At 69.9% G+C, this 18,903-nt stretch overlaps 8 non-coding genes across 8 annotated transcripts; all 8 read right to left on the bottom strand.

Annotated features, from left to right (window-relative positions):
• Positions 1-692: 692 nt before the first annotated feature.
• Positions 693-811, bottom strand: LOC138848163 (5S ribosomal RNA). Its single transcript, XR_011385975.1, has one exon. It is a non-coding gene; the product is annotated as a 5S ribosomal RNA (ribosomal RNA).
• Positions 812-3,141: 2,330 nt separating this feature from the next.
• On the bottom strand, positions 3,142-3,260 carry LOC138848159 (5S ribosomal RNA). Its single transcript, XR_011385971.1, has one exon. It is a non-coding gene; the product is annotated as a 5S ribosomal RNA (ribosomal RNA).
• Positions 3,261-5,593: 2,333 nt separating this feature from the next.
• On the bottom strand, positions 5,594-5,712 carry LOC138848148 (5S ribosomal RNA). Its single transcript, XR_011385960.1, has one exon. It is a non-coding gene; the product is annotated as a 5S ribosomal RNA (ribosomal RNA).
• Positions 5,713-8,045: 2,333 nt separating this feature from the next.
• LOC138848137 (5S ribosomal RNA) lies at positions 8,046-8,164 on the bottom strand. The gene has a single exon (XR_011385949.1). It is a non-coding gene; the product is annotated as a 5S ribosomal RNA (ribosomal RNA).
• Positions 8,165-10,509: 2,345 nt separating this feature from the next.
• On the bottom strand, positions 10,510-10,628 carry LOC138848126 (5S ribosomal RNA). The gene has a single exon (XR_011385938.1). It is a non-coding gene; the product is annotated as a 5S ribosomal RNA (ribosomal RNA).
• Positions 10,629-12,962: 2,334 nt separating this feature from the next.
• On the bottom strand, positions 12,963-13,081 carry LOC138848162 (5S ribosomal RNA). The gene has a single exon (XR_011385974.1). It is a non-coding gene; the product is annotated as a 5S ribosomal RNA (ribosomal RNA).
• Positions 13,082-15,400: 2,319 nt separating this feature from the next.
• Positions 15,401-15,519, bottom strand: LOC138848161 (5S ribosomal RNA). The gene has a single exon (XR_011385973.1). It is a non-coding gene; the product is annotated as a 5S ribosomal RNA (ribosomal RNA).
• Positions 15,520-17,835: 2,316 nt separating this feature from the next.
• On the bottom strand, positions 17,836-17,954 carry LOC138848160 (5S ribosomal RNA). Its single transcript, XR_011385972.1, has one exon. It is a non-coding gene; the product is annotated as a 5S ribosomal RNA (ribosomal RNA).
• Between the last annotated feature and the right edge of the window lie 949 nt (positions 17,955-18,903).

Here is an 18,903-nt window from a genome sequence, read left to right as displayed (position 1 = left end):
AAGTCAGAGACAGAGGGAGAGGGTGCCTGTATTGCCTGCGAGGCTTGGTGTGGGGTCCCTCCTTTGCGCTCTGGAGGGCTTCCGCGGCTGTGGCGCGTGGCCGCCGCACGGCCAGGTGGCGCAGAGGGCCCGCGGGTTGGGCTGCGCGAGGCACCGGGCCCTGAGTGGTGGGCAACCGCGCCCTGGCGTCGTCTTCGGGCGGTGGTCGTGGTCGTGGTCGTGGTCACAGTCATTGGGCTCCCTGGGAGACAGGAGCCCGGGAGGGGCGGTGGGAGTGCAGGTGCCGGGAGCTGCTGGTGCGGCGGGCTGCGGGGTTGGGGCGGCCGGCAGGGGAGCGCCCTGGCGGGCGGTGAGTCGCTGGTTTGGGGTTGGAGGGGGCGCGCTGGATGGCGCGGGGCGTGGCCTGTGTCCCGGGGTGGGCCCCGGGGTTGGCGGTGGGGCTGCGGCAGCCGGGGACAGCTGGCCGGCCCGCCCGTGCCCGTGCCCGTGCCCGTGCCCGTGCCCAGGCCCAGGCCCAGGCCCAGGCCCGAGGCGCGGGCGGGCTGGGGCTGCCAGGTGGAGGGGTCGGGCTTCTGCCCCCTGCTGGAGCTGCGTTGGGGGTCGCAGGGGTCCCGGCGTGCGGGCTGGCGGATGGGGGCGTGGCTAGGCAGCCAGCCAAAGGCGAGCAAAAGGGGAGGGTGCCGCGGGGCAAAAGCCTACAGCACCCGGTATTCCCAGGCGGTCTCCCATCCAAGTACTAACCAGGCCCGACCCTGCTTAGCTTCCGAGATCAGACGAGATCGGGCGCGTTCAGGGTGGTATGGCCGTAGACGCCAGAGGCTGCCTCCAGGCCCCTCTTGAGTGCGCGCCCGCACAGCCGCCGCCGCCGCCGCCGCCGCCGCCGCCGCCTCCTCCTCCTCCTCCTGCCCGCTCCCCGCTCTCACTCCCATTCCCATTCCCATTCCCATTCCCGCTCCCGCTCCCGCTGCCGCTTCTCCTCCGCCTCCTCCCTCTTTTCTCTTCTCTTCTCTTCTCCTCCTCCCCCCCCCTCCTCCTCAGCCGCCCTCCGCCTAGCCCTGCACCAGTGCCCGAACTCCAGCCCTCCGCCTGCCCAGCCCAGGACCTGCAGCACCGGGCGCCCAGTCGGCACGCTGCCGCCAAGCCAAGGGGAGCCAACCTCCTCCGGCTGCCGCTGGCCACAGGGAACTCCTACTCTCTCTTTCTAGGCCGGATCCCCTGCCTGCCGCCATCGCCCAGCCACACGCCAGCCGTGCCCGGCAGCCTCCACGCCTGCCCAGGGCTGCGCCCCGCGGCTCGCGGGTCCCGGCACCAGGGGGTTCGGCGCCCCACACCACCGCGGCCCGGGCCTTCCCTCCTACCCGGCCGCCAGCAGCCCCCCCACCGCTGACGCACAGGTCGCCCGCCCTCCCCCGGCACGGCCGCCGCGCCTCCACACACTCCCACGCCGCGAGGACAGCTGAGGGCCTGGGGACCCTTGTCCCCGCTCGGTCACGGGGGCCCAAGTGGGGCAGCAGGTCGGGAAGGAGGGCGGCAGCGCACGGAATCACCCCCGCCGCACGCTCGCGTGGGCACTCACACACACACACACACACACACACACACGCCTACACAAGGGGCACACAGTCGCACACCCCGACACCCTTCGTGGCACAGAGGGATTTCCGTCCTCAGCGCCCGTTCCCTCACGGGAGGGTGGGGCGCTTCAGCGCGACCCGCACCCTCCAGCCCGGCAGCCAGTTCGAGACTGTCGCTCCCCCTCTTCATGGAGGAACGACACAGGACCCTGCGCTGTTCTTTCGTCTGCTCGGCCCTCCCCGGGTTTGCTGCTGGTTCTTCCCGGGTTGGCTACCGTCCCTTCCACCTCCGTGGAAGGGCGGTTCCCCCTGCCACATTCCCCACTTCCGCGGGGGAGCGGCACACCGCCGGCCGGCCGGCCGGCTCTCTCGGGGGCTGCACAGGTGTTCCCCTTAGATGTTCCTGGTGCATGTTGTCTCTCTCCTCCTTTATAGTCCTCTTCCGCCAATCCCAACTCGGCTGCCCACACGCCAAGTACGCTGCTCTCCTCCAATCAGGAGCAGGATCAGCTCCTGGAGGTCATCACTCAAGTTGGCAAGAGGCAGCTGCATAGAAGCTGTTTTCTCCTCTCCCAGCGCCATATTGTGGGAGAGCAGATGCATAGAATAAGTCTTAATTCCAGTAACTCAGTCCAATCCGAGTTGCTCCCCACAGAGACCACAGGCTGTGTGCTGCCTGCCTGCCACGGACCCTCTGTCCCGGGGAGGTCCTGTGGGCACGCAGCCTGTGGCCGCGGGTCTCTGCCTGGCCTGCCAAAAGGGTGCCCCGTTTGGATGCTGTGTGAGTCAGGGCTGATGGGGGAGAGGGGGACAGAGAGAGGAGAGAGAGACAGAGAGAGAGAGAGAAAGAGAGAGAGACGTGTAGGTGTTGGTGTAAGTCAGAGACAGAGGGAGAGGGTGCCTGTATTGCCTGCGAGGCTTGGTGTGGGGTCCCTCCTTTGCGCTCTGGAGGGCTTCCGCGGCTGTGGCGCGTGGCCGCCGCACGGCCAGGTGGCGCAGAGGGCCCGCGGGTTGGGCTGCGCGAGGCACCGGGCCCTGAGTGGTGGGCAACCGCGCCCTGGCGTCGTCTTCGGGCGGTGGTCGTGGTCGTGGTCGTGGTCACAGTCATTGGGCTCCCTGGGAGACAGGAGCCCGGGAGGGGCGGTGGGAGTGCAGGTGCCGGGAGCTGCTGGTGCGGCGGGCTGCGGGGTTGGGGCGGCCGGCAGGGGAGCGCCCTGGCGGGCGGTGAGTCGCTGGTTTGGGGTTGGAGGGGGCGCGCTGGATGGCGCGGGGCGTGGCCTGTGTCCCGGGGTGGGCCCCGGGGTTGGCGGTGGGGCTGCGGCAGCCGGGGACAGCTGGCCGGCCCGCCCGTGCCCGTGCCCGTGCCCGTGCCCGTGCCCAGGCCCAGGCCCAGGCCCAGGCCCGAGGCGCGGGCGGGCTGGGGCTGCCAGGTGGAGGGGTCGGGCTTCTGCCCCCTGCTGGAGCTGCGTTGGGGGTCGCAGGGGTCCCGGCGTGCGGGCTGGCGGATGGGGGCGTGGCTAGGCAGCCAGCCAAAGGCGAGCAAAAGGGGAGGGTGCCGCGGGGCAAAAGCCTACAGCACCCGGTATTCCCAGGCGGTCTCCCATCCAAGTACTAACCAGGCCCGACCCTGCTTAGCTTCCGAGATCAGACGAGATCGGGCGCGTTCAGGGTGGTATGGCCGTAGACGCCAGAGGCTGCCTCCAGGCCCCTCTTGAGTGCGCGCCCGCACAGCCGCCGCCGCCGCCGCCGCCGCCGCCTCCTCCTCCTCCTCCTCCTGCCCGCTCCCCGCTCTCACTCCCATTCCCATTCCCATTCCCGCTCCCGCTCCCGCTCCCGCTCCCGCTCCCGCTCGCTCGCTCCTCCGCCTCCTCCCTCTTTTCTCTTCTCTTCTCTTCTCCTCCTCCCCCCCCCTCCTCCTCAGCCGCCCTCCGCCTAGCCCTGCACCAGTGCCCGAACTCCAGCCCTCCGCCTGCCCAGCCCAGGACCTGCAGCACCGGGCGCCCAGTCGGCACGCTGCCGCCAAGCCAAGGGGAGCCAACCTCCTCCGGCTGCCGCTGGCCACAGGGAACTCCTACTCTCTCTTTCTAGGCCGGATCCCCTGCCTGCCGCCATCGCCCAGCCACACGCCAGCCGTGCCCGGCAGCCTCCACGCCTGCCCAGGGCTGCGCCCCGCGGCTCGCGGGTCCCGGCACCAGGGGGTTCGGCGCCCCACACCACCGCGGCCCGGGCCTTCCCTCCTACCCGGCCGCCAGCAGCCCCCCCACCGCTGACGCACAGGTCGCCCGCCCTCCCCCGGCACGGCCGCCGCGCCTCCACACACTCCCACGCCGCGAGGACAGCTGAGGGCCTGGGGACCCTTGTCCCCGCTCGGTCACGGGGGCCCAAGTGGGGCAGCAGGTCGGGAAGGAGGGCGGCAGCGCACGGAATCACCCCCGCCGCACGCTCGCGTGGGCACTCACACACACACACACACACACACACACACGCCTACACAAGGGGCACACAGTCGCACACCCCGACACCCTTCGTGGCACAGAGGGATTTCCGTCCTCAGCGCCCGTTCCCTCACGGGAGGGTGGGGCGCTTCAGCGCGACCCGCACCCTCCAGCCCGGCAGCCAGTTCGAGACTGTCGCTCCCCCTCTTCATGGAGGAACGACACAGGACCCTGCGCTGTTCTTTCGTCTGCTCGGCCCTCCCCGGGTTTGCTGCTGGTTCTTCCCGGGTTGGCTACCGTCCCTTCCACCTCCGTGGAAGGGCGGTTCCCCCTGCCACATTCCCCACTTCCGCGGGGGAGCGGCACACCGCCGGCCGGCCGGCCGGCTCTCTCGGGGGCTGCACAGGTGTTCCCCTTAGATGTTCCTGGTGCATGTTGTCTCTCTCCTCCTTTATAGTCCTCTTCCGCCAATCCCAACTCGGCTGCCCACACGCCAAGTACGCTGCTCTCCTCCAATCAGGAGCAGGATCAGCTCCTGGAGGTCATCACTCAAGTTGGCAAGAGGCAGCTGCATAGAAGCTGTTTTCTCCTCTCCCAGCGCCATATTGTGGGAGAGCAGATGCATAGAATAAGTCTTAATTCCAGTAACTCAGTCCAATCCGAGTTGCTCCCCACAGAGACCACAGGCTGTGTGCTGCCTGCCTGCCACGGACCCTCTGTCCCGGGGAGGTCCTGTGGGCACGCAGCCTGTGGCCGCGGGTCTCTGCCTGGCCTGCCAAAAGGGTGCCCCGTTTGGATGCTGTGTGAGTCAGGGCTGATGGGGGAGAGGGGGACAGAGAGAGGAGAGAGAGACAGAGAGAGAGAGAGAAAGAGAGAGAGACGTGTAGGTGTTGGTGTAAGTCAGAGACAGAGGGAGAGGGTGTGCGAGGCTTGGTGTGGGGTCCCTCCTTTGCGCTCTGGAGGGCTTCCGCGGCTGTGGCGCGTGGCCGCCGCACGGCCAGGTGGCGCAGAGGGCCCGCGGGTTGGGCTGCGCGAGGCACCGGGCCCTGAGTGGTGGGCAACCGCGCCCTGGCGTCGTCTTCGGGCGGTGGTCGTGGTCGTGGTCGTGGTCACAGTCATTGGGCTCCCTGGGAGACAGGAGCCCGGGAGGGGCGGTGGGAGTGCAGGTGCCGGGAGCTGCTGGTGCGGCGGGCTGCGGGGTTGGGGCGGCCGGCAGGGGAGCGCCCTGGCGGGCGGTGAGTCGCTGGTTTGGGGTTGGAGGGGGCGCGCTGGATGGCGCGGGGCGTGGCCTGTGTCCCGGGGTGGGCCCCGGGGTTGGCGGTGGGGCTGCGGCAGCCGGGGACAGCTGGCCGGCCCGCCCGGCCCGCCCGCCCGTGCCCGTGCCCGTGCCCGTGCCCGGCCCAGGCCCAGGCCCAGGCCCGAGGCGCGGGCGGGCTGGGGCTGCCAGGTGGAGGGGTCGGGCTTCTGCCCCCTGCTGGAGCTGCGTTGGGGGTCGCAGGGGTCCCGGCGTGCGGGCTGGCGGATGGGGGCGTGGCTAGGCAGCCAGCCAAAGGCGAGCAAAAGGGGAGGGTGCCGCGGGGCAAAAGCCTACAGCACCCGGTATTCCCAGGCGGTCTCCCATCCAAGTACTAACCAGGCCCGACCCTGCTTAGCTTCCGAGATCAGACGAGATCGGGCGCGTTCAGGGTGGTATGGCCGTAGACGCCAGAGGCTGCCTCCAGGCCCCTCTTGAGTGCGCGCCCGCACAGCCGCCGCCGCCGCCGCCGCCGCCGCCGCCGCCGCCTCCTCCTCCTCCTCCTGCCCGCTCCCCGCTCTCACTCCCATTCCCATTCCCATTCCCATTCCCGCTCCCGCTCCCGCTGCCGCTTCTCCTCCGCCTCCTCCCTCTTTTCTCTTCTCTTCTCTTCTCCTCCTCCCCCCCCCTCCTCCTCAGCCGCCCTCCGCCTAGCCCTGCACCAGTGCCCGAACTCCAGCCCTCCGCCTGCCCAGCCCAGGACCTGCAGCACCGGGCGCCCAGTCGGCACGCTGCCGCCAAGCCAAGGGGAGCCAACCTCCTCCGGCTGCCGCTGGCCACAGGGAACTCCTACTCTCTCTTTCTAGGCCGGATCCCCTGCCTGCCGCCATCGCCCAGCCACACGCCAGCCGTGCCCGGCAGCCTCCACGCCTGCCCAGGGCTGCGCCCCGCGGCTCGCGGGTCCCGGCACCAGGGGGTTCGGCGCCCCACACCACCGCGGCCCGGGCCTTCCCTCCTACCCGGCCGCCAGCAGCCCCCCCACCGCTGACGCACAGGTCGCCCGCCCTCCCCCGGCACGGCCGCCGCGCCTCCACACACTCCCACGCCGCGAGGACAGCTGAGGGCCTGGGGACCCTTGTCCCCGCTCGGTCACGGGGGCCCAAGTGGGGCAGCAGGTCGGGAAGGAGGGCGGCAGCGCACGGAATCACCCCCGCCGCACGCTCGCGTGGGCACTCACACACACACACACACACACACACACACGCCTACACAAGGGGCACACAGTCGCACACCCCGACACCCTTCGTGGCACAGAGGGATTTCCGTCCTCAGCGCCCGTTCCCTCACGGGAGGGTGGGGCGCTTCAGCGCGACCCGCACCCTCCAGCCCGGCAGCCAGTTCGAGACTGTCGCTCCCCCTCTTCATGGAGGAACGACACAGGACCCTGCGCTGTTCTTTCGTCTGCTCGGCCCTCCCCGGGTTTGCTGCTGGTTCTTCCCGGGTTGGCTACCGTCCCTTCCACCTCCGTGGAAGGGCGGTTCCCCCTGCCACATTCCCCACTTCCGCGGGGGAGCGGCACACCGCCGGCCGGCCGGCCGGCTCTCTCGGGGGCTGCACAGGTGTTCCCCTTAGATGTTCCTGGTGCATGTTGTCTCTCTCCTCCTTTATAGTCCTCTTCCGCCAATCCCAACTCGGCTGCCCACACGCCAAGTACGCTGCTCTCCTCCAATCAGGAGCAGGATCAGCTCCTGGAGGTCATCACTCAAGTTGGCAAGAGGCAGCTGCATAGAAGCTGTTTTCTCCTCTCCCAGCGCCATATTGTGGGAGAGCAGATGCATAGAATAAGTCTTAATTCCAGTAACTCAGTCCAATCCGAGTTGCTCCCCACAGAGACCACAGGCTGTGTGCTGCCTGCCTGCCACGGACCCTCTGTCCCGGGGAGGTCCTGTGGGCACGCAGCCTGTGGCCGCGGGTCTCTGCCTGGCCTGCCAAAAGGGTGCCCCGTTTGGATGCTGTGTGAGTCAGGGCTGATGGGGGAGAGGGGGACAGAGAGAGGAGAGAGAGACAGAGAGAGAGAGAGAAAGAGAGAGAGACGTGTAGGTGTTGGTGTAAGTCAGAGACAGAGGGAGAGGGTGCCTGTATTGCCTGCGAGGCTTGGTGTGGGGTCCCTCCTTTGCGCTCTGGAGGGCTTCCGCGGCTGTGGCGCGTGGCCGCCGCACGGCCAGGTGGCGCAGAGGGCCCGCGGGTTGGGCTGCGCGAGGCACCGGGCCCTGAGTGGTGGGCAACCGCGCCCTGGCGTCGTCTTCGGGCGGTGGTCGTGGTCGTGGTCGTGGTCACAGTCATTGGGCTCCCTGGGAGACAGGAGCCCGGGAGGGGCGGTGGGAGTGCAGGTGCCGGGAGCTGCTGGTGCGGCGGGCTGCGGGGTTGGGGCGGCCGGCAGGGGAGCGCCCTGGCGGGCGGTGAGTCGCTGGTTTGGGGTTGGAGGGGGCGCGCTGGATGGCGCGGGGCGTGGCCTGTGTCCCGGGGTGGGCCCCGGGGTTGGCGGTGGGGCTGCGGCAGCCGGGGACAGCTGGCCGGCCCGCCCGTGCCCGTGCCCGTGCCCGTGCCCGTGCCCAGGCCCAGGCCCAGGCCCAGGCCCGAGGCGCGGGCGGGCTGGGGCTGCCAGGTGGAGGGGTCGGGCTTCTGCCCCCTGCTGGAGCTGCGTTGGGGGTCGCAGGGGTCCCGGCGTGCGGGCTGGCGGATGGGGGCGTGGCTAGGCAGCCAGCCAAAGGCGAGCAAAAGGGGAGGGTGCCGCGGGGCAAAAGCCTACAGCACCCGGTATTCCCAGGCGGTCTCCCATCCAAGTACTAACCAGGCCCGACCCTGCTTAGCTTCCGAGATCAGACGAGATCGGGCGCGTTCAGGGTGGTATGGCCGTAGACGCCAGAGGCTGCCTCCAGGCCCCTCTTGAGTGCGCGCCCGCACAGCCGCCGCCGCCGCCGCCGCCGCCGCCTCCTCCTCCTCCTCCTCCTGCCCGCTCCCCGCTCTCACTCCCATTCCCATTCCCATTCCCGCTCCCGCTCCCGCTCCCGCTCCCGCTCCCGCTCCCGCTGCCGCTTCTCCTCCGCCTCCTCCCTCTTTTCTCTTCTCTTCTCTTCTCCTCCTCCCCCCCCCTCCTCCTCAGCCGCCCTCCGCCTAGCCCTGCACCAGTGCCCGAACTCCAGCCCTCCGCCTGCCCAGCCCAGGACCTGCAGCACCGGGCGCCCAGTCGGCACGCTGCCGCCAAGCCAAGGGGAGCCAACCTCCTCCGGCTGCCGCTGGCCACAGGGAACTCCTACTCTCTCTTTCTAGGCCGGATCCCCTGCCTGCCGCCATCGCCCAGCCACACGCCAGCCGTGCCCGGCAGCCTCCACGCCTGCCCAGGGCTGCGCCCCGCGGCTCGCGGGTCCCGGCACCAGGGGGTTCGGCGCCCCACACCACCGCGGCCCGGGCCTTCCCTCCTACCCGGCCGCCAGCAGCCCCCCCACCGCTGACGCACAGGTCGCCCGCCCTCCCCCGGCACGGCCGCCGCGCCTCCACACACTCCCACGCCGCGAGGACAGCTGAGGGCCTGGGGACCCTTGTCCCCGCTCGGTCACGGGGGCCCAAGTGGGGCAGCAGGTCGGGAAGGAGGGCGGCAGCGCACGGAATCACCCCCGCCGCACGCTCGCGTGGGCACTCACACACACACACACACACACACACACACGCCTACACAAGGGGCACACAGTCGCACACCCCGACACCCTTCGTGGCACAGAGGGATTTCCGTCCTCAGCGCCCGTTCCCTCACGGGAGGGTGGGGCGCTTCAGCGCGACCCGCACCCTCCAGCCCGGCAGCCAGTTCGAGACTGTCGCTCCCCCTCTTCATGGAGGAACGACACAGGACCCTGCGCTGTTCTTTCGTCTGCTCGGCCCTCCCCGGGTTTGCTGCTGGTTCTTCCCGGGTTGGCTACCGTCCCTTCCACCTCCGTGGAAGGGCGGTTCCCCCTGCCACATTCCCCACTTCCGCGGGGGAGCGGCACACCGCCGGCCGGCCGGCCGGCTCTCTCGGGGGCTGCACAGGTGTTCCCCTTAGATGTTCCTGGTGCATGTTGTCTCTCTCCTCCTTTATAGTCCTCTTCCGCCAATCCCAACTCGGCTGCCCACACGCCAAGTACGCTGCTCTCCTCCAATCAGGAGCAGGATCAGCTCCTGGAGGTCATCACTCAAGTTGGCAAGAGGCAGCTGCATAGAAGCTGTTTTCTCCTCTCCCAGCGCCATATTGTGGGAGAGCAGATGCATAGAATAAGTCTTAATTCCAGTAACTCAGTCCAATCCGAGTTGCTCCCCACAGAGACCACAGGCTGTGTGCTGCCTGCCTGCCACGGACCCTCTGTCCCGGGGAGGTCCTGTGGGCACGCAGCCTGTGGCCGCGGGTCTCTGCCTGGCCTGCCAAAAGGGTGCCCCGTTTGGATGCTGTGTGAGTCAGGGCTGATGGGGGAGAGGGGGACAGAGAGAGGAGAGAGAGACAGAGAGAGAGAGAGAAAGAGAGAGAGACGTGTAGGTGTTGGTGTAAGTCAGAGACAGAGGGAGAGGGTGCCTGTATTGCCTGCGAGGCTTGGTGTGGGGTCCCTCCTTTGCGCTCTGGAGGGCTTCCGCGGCTGTGGCGCGTGGCCGCCGCACGGCCAGGTGGCGCAGAGGGCCCGCGGGTTGGGCTGCGCGAGGCACCGGGCCCTGAGTGGTGGGCAACCGCGCCCTGGCGTCGTCTTCGGGCGGTGGTCGTGGTCGTGGTCGTGGTCACAGTCATTGGGCTCCCTGGGAGACAGGAGCCCGGGAGGGGCGGTGGGAGTGCAGGTGCCGGGAGCTGCTGGTGCGGCGGGCTGCGGGGTTGGGGCGGCCGGCAGGGGAGCGCCCTGGCGGGCGGTGAGTCGCTGGTTTGGGGTTGGAGGGGGCGCGCTGGATGGCGCGGGGCGTGGCCTGTGTCCCGGGGTGGGCCCCGGGGTTGGCGGTGGGGCTGCGGCAGCCGGGGACAGCTGGCCGGCCCGCCCGTGCCCGTGCCCGTGCCCGTGCCCGTGCCCAGGCCCAGGCCCAGGCCCAGGCCCGAGGCGCGGGCGGGCTGGGGCTGCCAGGTGGAGGGGTCGGGCTTCTGCCCCCTGCTGGAGCTGCGTTGGGGGTCGCAGGGGTCCCGGCGTGCGGGCTGGCGGATGGGGGCGTGGCTAGGCAGCCAGCCAAAGGCGAGCAAAAGGGGAGGGTGCCGCGGGGCAAAAGCCTACAGCACCCGGTATTCCCAGGCGGTCTCCCATCCAAGTACTAACCAGGCCCGACCCTGCTTAGCTTCCGAGATCAGACGAGATCGGGCGCGTTCAGGGTGGTATGGCCGTAGACGCCAGAGGCTGCCTCCAGGCCCCTCTTGAGTGCGCGCCCGCACAGCCGCCGCCGCCGCCGCCGCCGCCGCCGCCGCCTCCTCCTCCTCCTCCTGCCCGCTCCCCGCTCTCACTCCCATTCCCATTCCCATTCCCATTCCCGCTCCCGCTCCCGCTGCCGCTTCTCCTCCGCCTCCTCCCTCTTTTCTCTTCTCTTCTCTTCTCCTCCTCCCCCCCCCTCCTCCTCAGCCGCCCTCCGCCTAGCCCTGCACCAGTGCCCGAACTCCAGCCCTCCGCCTGCCCAGCCCAGGACCTGCAGCACCGGGCGCCCAGTCGGCACGCTGCCGCCAAGCCAAGGGGAGCCAACCTCCTCCGGCTGCCGCTGGCCACAGGGAACTCCTACTCTCTCTTTCTAGGCCGGATCCCCTGCCTGCCGCCATCGCCCAGCCACACGCCAGCCGTGCCCGGCAGCCTCCACGCCTGCCCAGGGCTGCGCCCCGCGGCTCGCGGGTCCCGGCACCAGGGGGTTCGGCGCCCCACACCACCGCGGCCCGGGCCTTCCCTCCTACCCGGCCGCCAGCAGCCCCCCCACCGCTGACGCACAGGTCGCCCGCCCTCCCCCGGCACGGCCGCCGCGCCTCCACACACTCCCACGCCGCGAGGACAGCTGAGGGCCTGGGGACCCTTGTCCCCGCTCGGTCACGGGGGCCCAAGTGGGGCAGCAGGTCGGGAAGGAGGGCGGCAGCGCACGGAATCACCCCCGCCGCACGCTCGCGTGGGCACTCACACACACACACACACACACACACACACACACGCCTACACAAGGGGCACACAGTCGCACACCCCGACACCCTTCGTGGCACAGAGGGATTTCCGTCCTCAGCGCCCGTTCCCTCACGGGAGGGTGGGGCGCTTCAGCGCGACCCGCACCCTCCAGCCCGGCAGCCAGTTCGAGACTGTCGCTCCCCCTCTTCATGGAGGAACGACACAGGACCCTGCGCTGTTCTTTCGTCTGCTCGGCCCTCCCCGGGTTTGCTGCTGGTTCTTCCCGGGTTGGCTACCGTCCCTTCCACCTCCGTGGAAGGGCGGTTCCCCCTGCCACATTCCCCACTTCCGCGGGGGAGCGGCACACCGCCGGCCGGCCGGCCGGCTCTCTCGGGGGCTGCACAGGTGTTCCCCTTAGATGTTCCTGGTGCATGTTGTCTCTCTCCTCCTTTATAGTCCTCTTCCGCCAATCCCAACTCGGCTGCCCACACGCCAAGTACGCTGCTCTCCTCCAATCAGGAGCAGGATCAGCTCCTGGAGGTCATCACTCAAGTTGGCAAGAGGCAGCTGCATAGAAGCTGTTTTCTCCTCTCCCAGCGCCATATTGTGGGAGAGCAGATGCATAGAATAAGTCTTAATTCCAGTAACTCAGTCCAATCCGAGTTGCTCCCCACAGAGACCACAGGCTGTGTGCTGCCTGCCTGCCACGGACCCTCTGTCCCGGGGAGGTCCTGTGGGCACGCAGCCTGTGGCCGCGGGTCTCTGCCTGGCCTGCCAAAAGGGTGCCCCGTTTGGATGCTGTGTGAGTCAGGGCTGATGGGGGAGAGGGGGACAGAGAGAGGAGAGAGAGACAGAGAGAGAGAGAGAAAGAGAGAGAGACGTGTAGGTGTTGGTGTAAGTCAGAGACAGAGGGAGAGGGTGCCTGTATTGCCTGCGAGGCTTGGTGTGGGGTCCCTCCTTTGCGCTCTGGAGGGCTTCCGCGGCTGTGGCGCGTGGCCGCCGCACGGCCAGGTGGCGCAGAGGGCCCGCGGGTTGGGCTGCGCGAGGCACCGGGCCCTGAGTGGTGGGCAACCGCGCCCTGGCGTCGTCTTCGGGCGGTGGTCGTGGTCGTGGTCGTGGTCACAGTCATTGGGCTCCCTGGGAGACAGGAGCCCGGGAGGGGCGGTGGGAGTGCAGGTGCCGGGAGCTGCTGGTGCGGCGGGCTGCGGGGTTGGGGCGGCCGGCAGGGGAGCGCCCTGGCGGGCGGTGAGTCGCTGGTTTGGGGTTGGAGGGGGCGCGCTGGATGGCGCGGGGCGTGGCCTGTGTCCCGGGGTGGGCCCCGGGGTTGGCGGTGGGGCTGCGGCAGCCGGGGACAGCTGGCCGGCCCGCCCGTGCCCGTGCCCGTGCCCGTGCCCGTGCCCAGGCCCAGGCCCAGGCCCAGGCCCGAGGCGCGGGCGGGCTGGGGCTGCCAGGTGGAGGGGTCGGGCTTCTGCCCCCTGCTGGAGCTGCGTTGGGGGTCGCAGGGGTCCCGGCGTGCGGGCTGGCGGATGGGGGCGTGGCTAGGCAGCCAGCCAAAGGCGAGCAAAAGGGGAGGGTGCCGCGGGGCAAAAGCCTACAGCCCCCGGTATTCCCAGGCGGTCTCCCATCCAAGTACTAACCAGGCCCGACCCTGCTTAGCTTCCGAGATCAGACGAGATCGGGCGCGTTCAGGGTGGTATGGCCGTAGACGCCAGAGGCCGCCTCCAGGCCCCTCTTGAGTGCGCGCCCGCACAGCCGCCGCCGCCGCCGCCGCCGCCGCCTCCTCCTCCTGCCCGCTCCCCGCTCTCACTCCCATTCCCATTCCCATTCCCACTCCCGCTCCCGCTCCCGCTGCCGCTTCTCCTCCGCCTCCTCCCTCTTTTCTCTTCTCTTCTCTTCTCCTCCTCCCCCCCCTCCTCAGCCGCCCTCCGCCTAGCCCTGCACCAGTGCCCGAACTCCAGCCCTCCGCCTGCCCAGCCCAGGACCTGCAGCACCGGGCGCCCAGTCGGCACGCTGCCGCCAAGCCAAGGGGAGCCAACCTCCTCCGGCTGCCGCTGGCCACAGGGAACTCCTACTCTCTCTTTCTAGGCCGGATCCCCTGCCTGCCGCCATCGCCCAGCCACACGCCAGCCGTGCCCGGCAGCCTCCACGCCTGCCCAGGGCTGCGCCCCGCGGCTCGCGGGTCCCGGCACCAGGGGGTTCGGCGCCCCACACCACCGCGGCCCGGGCCTTCCCTCCTACCCGGCCGCCAGCAGCCCCCCCACCGCTGACGCACAGGTCGCCCGCCCTCCCCCGGCACGGCCGCCGCGCCTCCACACACTCCCACGCCGCGAGGACAGCTGAGGGCCTGGGGACCCTTGTCCCCGCTCGGTCACGGGGGCCCAAGTGGGGCAGCAGGTCGGGAAGGAGGGCGGCAGCGCACGGAATCACCCCCGCCGCACGCTCGCGTGGGCACTCACACACACACACACACACACACACACACACACGCCTACACAAGGGGCACACAGTCGCACACCCCGACACCCTTCGTGGCACAGAGGGATTTCCGTCCTCAGCGCCCGTTCCCTCACGGGAGGGTGGGGCGCTTCAGCGCGACCCGCACCCTCCAGCCCGGCAGCCAGTTCGAGACTGTCGCTCCCCCTCTTCATGGAGGAACGACACAGGACCCTGCGCTGTTCTTTCGTCTGCTCGGCCCTCCCCGGGTTTGCTGCTGGTTCTTCCCGGGTTGGCTACCGTCCCTTCCACCTCCGTGGAAGGGCGGTTCCCCCTGCCACATTCCCCACTTCCGCGGGGGAGCGGCACACCGCCGGCCGGCCGGCCGGCTCTCTCGGGGGCTGCACAGGTGTTCCCCTTAGATGTTCCTGGTGCATGTTGTCTCTCTCCTCCTTTATAGTCCTCTTCCGCCAATCCCAACTCGGCTGCCCACACGCCAAGTACGCTGCTCTCCTCCAATCAGGAGCAGGATCAGCTCCTGGAGGTCATCACTCAAGTTGGCAAGAGGCAGCTGCATAGAAGCTGTTTTCTCCTCTCCCAGCGCCATATTGTGGGAGAGCAGATGCATAGAATAAGTCTTAATTCCAGTAACTCAGTCCAATCCGAGTTGCTCCCCACAGAGACCACAGGCTGTGTGCTGCCTGCCTGCCACGGACCCTCTGTCCCGGGGAGGTCCTGTGGGCACGCAGCCTGTGGCCGCGGGTCTCTGCCTGGCCTGCCAAAAGGGTGCCCCGTTTGGATGCTGTGTGAGTCAGGGCTGATGGGGGAGAGGGGGACAGAGAGAGGAGAGAGAGACAGAGAGAGAGAGAGAAAGAGAGAGAGACGTGTAGGTGTTGGTGTAAGTCAGAGACAGAGGGAGAGGGTGCCTGTATTGCCTGCGAGGCTTGGTGTGGGGTCCCTCCTTTGCGCTCTGGAGGGCTTCCGCGGCTGTGGCGCGTGGCCGCCGCACGGCCAGGTGGCGCAGAGGGCCCGCGGGTTGGGCTGCGCGAGGCACCGGGCCCTGAGTGGTGGGCAACCGCGCCCTGGCGTCGTCTTCGGGCGGTGGTCGTGGTCGTGGTCACAGTCATTGGGCTCCCTGGGAGACAGGAGCCCGGGAGGGGCGGTGGGAGTGCAGGTGCCGGGAGCTGCTGGTGCGGCGGGCTGCGGGGTTGGGGCGGCCGGCAGGGGAGCGCCCTGGCGGGCGGTGAGTCGCTGGTTTGGGGTTGGAGGGGGCGCGCTGGGATGGCGCGGGGCGTGGCCTGTGTCCCGGGGTGGGCCCCGGGGTTGGCAGTGGGGCTGCGGCAGCCGGGGACAGCTGGCCGGCCCGCCCGTGCCCGTGCCCGTGCCCAGGCCCAGGCCCAGGCCCAGGCCCAGGCCCAGGCCCAGGCCCGAGGCGCGGGCGGGCTGGGGCTGCCAGGTGGAGGGGTCGGGCTTCTGCCCCCTGCTGGAGCTGCGTTGGGGGTCGCAGGGGTCCCGGCGTGCGGGCTGGCGGATGGGGGCGTGGCTAGGCAGCCAGCCAAAGGCGAGCAAAAGGGGAGGGTGCCGCGGGGCAAAAGCCTACAGCCCCCGGTATTCCCAGGCGGTCTCCCATCCAAGTACTAACCAGGCCCGACCCTGCTTAGCTTCCGAGATCAGACGAGATCGGGCGCGTTCAGGGTGGTATGGCCGTAGACGCCAGAGGCCGCCTCCAGGCCCCTCTTGAGTGCGCGCCCGCACAGCCGCCGCCGCCGCCGCCGCCGCCTCCTCCTCCTCCTGCCCGCTCCCCGCTCTCACTCCCATTCCCATTCCCATTCCCACTCCCGCTCCCGCTCCCGCTGCCGCTTCTCCTCCGCCTCCTCCCTCTTTTCTCTTCTCTTCTCTTCTCCTCCTCCCCCCCCTCCTCAGCCGCCCTCCGCCTAGCCCTGCACCAGTGCCCGAACTCCAGCCCTCCGCCTGCCCAGCCCAGGACCTGCAGCACCGGGCGCCCAGTCGGCACGCTGCCGCCAAGCCAAGGGGAGCCAACCTCCTCCGGCTGCCGCTGGCCACAGGGAACTCCTACTCTCTCTTTCTAGGCCGGATCCCCTGCCTGCCGCCATCGCCCAGCCACACGCCAGCCGTGCCCGGCAGCCTCCACGCCTGCCCAGGGCTGCGCCCCGCGGCTCGCGGGTCCCGGCACCAGGGGGTTCGGCGCCCCACACCACCGCGGCCCGGGCCTTCCCTCCTACCCGGCCGCCAGCAGCCCCCCCACCGCTGACGCACAGGTCGCCCGCCCTCCCCCGGCACGGCCGCCGCGCCTCCACACACTCCCACGCCGCGAGGACAGCTGAGGGCCTGGGGACCCTTGTCCCCGCTCGGTCACGGGGGCCCAAGTGGGGCAGCAGGTCGGGAAGGAGGGCGGCAGCGCACGGAATCACCCCCGCCGCACGCTCGCGTGGGCACTCACACACACACACACACACACACACACACACGCCTACACAAGGGGCACACAGTCGCACACCCCGACACCCTTCGTGGCACAGAGGGATTTCCGTCCTCAGCGCCCGTTCCCTCACGGGAGGGTGGGGCGCTTCAGCGCGACCCGCACCCTCCAGCCCGGCAGCCAGTTCGAGACTGTCGCTCCCCCTCTTCATGGAGGAACGACACAGGACCCTGCGCTGTTCTTTCGTCTGCTCGGCCCTCCCCGGGTTTGCTGCTGGTTCTTCCCGGGTTGGCTACCGTCCCTTCCACCTCCGTGGAAGGGCGGTTCCCCCTGCCACATTCCCCACTTCCGCGGGGGAGCGGCACACCGCCGGCCGGCCGGCCGGCTCTCTCGGGGGCTGCACAGGTGTTCCCCTTAGATGTTCCTGGTGCATGTTGTCTCTCTCCTCCTTTATAGTCCTCTTCCGCCAATCCCAACTCGGCTGCCCACACGCCAAGTACGCTGCTCTCCTCCAATCAGGAGCAGGATCAGCTCCTGGAGGTCATCACTCAAGTTGGCAAGAGGCAGCTGCATAGAAGCTGTTTTCTCCTCTCCCAGCGCCATATTGTGGGAGAGCAGATGCATAGAATAAGTCTTAATTCCAGTAACTCAGTCCAATCCGAGTTGCTCCCCACAGAGACCACAGGCTGTGTGCTGCCTGCCTGCCACGGACCCTCTGTCCCGGGGAGGTCCTGTGGGCACGCAGCCTGTGGCCGCGGGTCTCTGCCTGGCCTGCCAAAAGGGTGCCCCGTTTGGATGCTGTGTGAGTCAGGGCTGATGGGGGAGAGGGGGACAGAGAGAGGAGAGAGAGACAGAGAGAGAGAGAGAAAGAGAGAGAGACGTGTAGGTGTTGGTGTAAGTCAGAGACAGAGGGAGAGGGTGCCTGTATTGCCTGCGAGGCTTGGTGTGGGGTCCCTCCTTTGCGCTCTGGAGGGCTTCCGCGGCTGTGGCGCGTGGCCGCCGCACGGCCAGGTGGCGCAGAGGGCCCGCGGGTTGGGCTGCGCGAGGCACCGGGCCCTGAGTGGTGGGCAACCGCGCCCTGGCGTCGTCTTCGGGCGGTGGTCGTGGTCGTGGTCGTGGTCACAGTCATTGGGCTCCCTGGGAGACAGGAGCCCGGGAGGGGCGGTGGGAGTGCAGGTGCCGGGAGCTGCTGGTGCGGCGGGCTGCGGGGTTGGGGCGGCCGGCAGGGGAGCGCCCTGGCGGGCGGTGAGTCGCTGGTTTGGGGTTGGAGGGGGCGCGCTGGATGGCGCGGGGCGTGGCCTGTGTCCCGGGGTGGGCCCCGGGGTTGGCGGTGGGGCTGCGGCAGCCGGGGACAGCTGGCCGGCCCGCCCGTGCCCGTGCCCGTGCCCGTGCCCGTGCCCAGGCCCAGGCCCAGGCCCAGGCCCGAGGCGCGGGCGGGCTGGGGCTGCCAGGTGGAGGGGTCGGGCTTCTGCCCCCTGCTGGAGCTGCGTTGGGGGTCGCAGGGGTCCCGGCGTGCGGGCTGGCGGATGGGGGCGTGGCTAGGCAGCCAGCCAAAGGCGAGCAAAAGGGGAGGGTGCCGCGGGGCAAAAGCCTACAGCCCCCGGTATTCCCAGGCGGTCTCCCATCCAAGTACTAACCAGGCCCGACCCTGCTTAGCTTCCGAGATCAGACGAGATCGGGCGCGTTCAGGGTGGTATGGCCGTAGACGCCAGAGGCCGCCTCCAGGCCCCTCTTGAGTGCGCGCCCGCACAGCCGCCGCCGCCGCCGCCGCCGCCTCCTCCTCCTGCCCGCTCCCCGCTCTCACTCCCATTCCCATTCCCATTCCCACTCCCGCTCCCGCTCCCGCTGCCGCTTCTCCTCCGCCTCCTCCCTCTTTTCTCTTCTCTTCTCTTCTCCTCCTCCCCCCCCTCCTCAGCCGCCCTCCGCCTAGCCCTGCACCAGTGCCCGAACTCCAGCCCTCCGCCTGCCCAGCCCAGGACCTGCAGTGCAGCACCGGGCGCCCAGTCGGCACGCTGCCGCCAAGCCAAGGGGAGCCAACCTCCTCCGGCTGCCGCTGGCCACAGGGAACTCCTACTCTCTCTTTCTAGGCCGGATCCCCTGCCTGCCGCCATCGCCCAGCCACACGCCAGCCGTGCCCGGCAGCCTCCACGCCTGCCCAGGGCTGCGCCCCGCGGCTCGCGGGTCCCGGCACCAGGGGGTTCGGCGCCCCACACCACCGCGGCCCGGGCCTTCCCTCCTACCCGGCCGCCAGCAGCCCCCCCACCGCTGACGCACAGGTCGCCCGCCCTCCCCCGGCACGGCCGCCGCGCCTCCACACACTCCCACGCCGCGAGGACAGCTGAGGGCCTGGGGACCCTTGTCCCCGCTCGGTCACGGGGGCCCAAGTGGGGCAGCAGGTCGGGAAGGAGGGCGGCAGCGCACGGAATCACCCCCGCCGCACGCTCGCGTGGGCACTCACACACACACACACACACACACACACGCCTACACAAGGGGCACACAGTCGCACACCCCGACACCCTTCGTGGCACAGAGGGATTTCCGTCCTCAGCGCCCGTTCCCTCACGGGAGGGTGGGGCGCTTCAGCGCGACCCGCACCCTCCAGCCCGGCAGCCAGTTCGAGACCACAGGCTGTGTGCTGCCTGCCTGCCACGGA

This window comes from Oryctolagus cuniculus, unplaced genomic scaffold, assembly GCF_964237555.1.
Source record: "Oryctolagus cuniculus unplaced genomic scaffold, mOryCun1.1 SCAFFOLD_167, whole genome shotgun sequence".
NCBI classification, from domain to species: domain Eukaryota; kingdom Metazoa; phylum Chordata; class Mammalia; order Lagomorpha; family Leporidae; genus Oryctolagus; species Oryctolagus cuniculus.
Note: the sequence above shows the minus strand (reverse complement) of the source record. Positions and strands in the feature narration are given on the sequence as shown.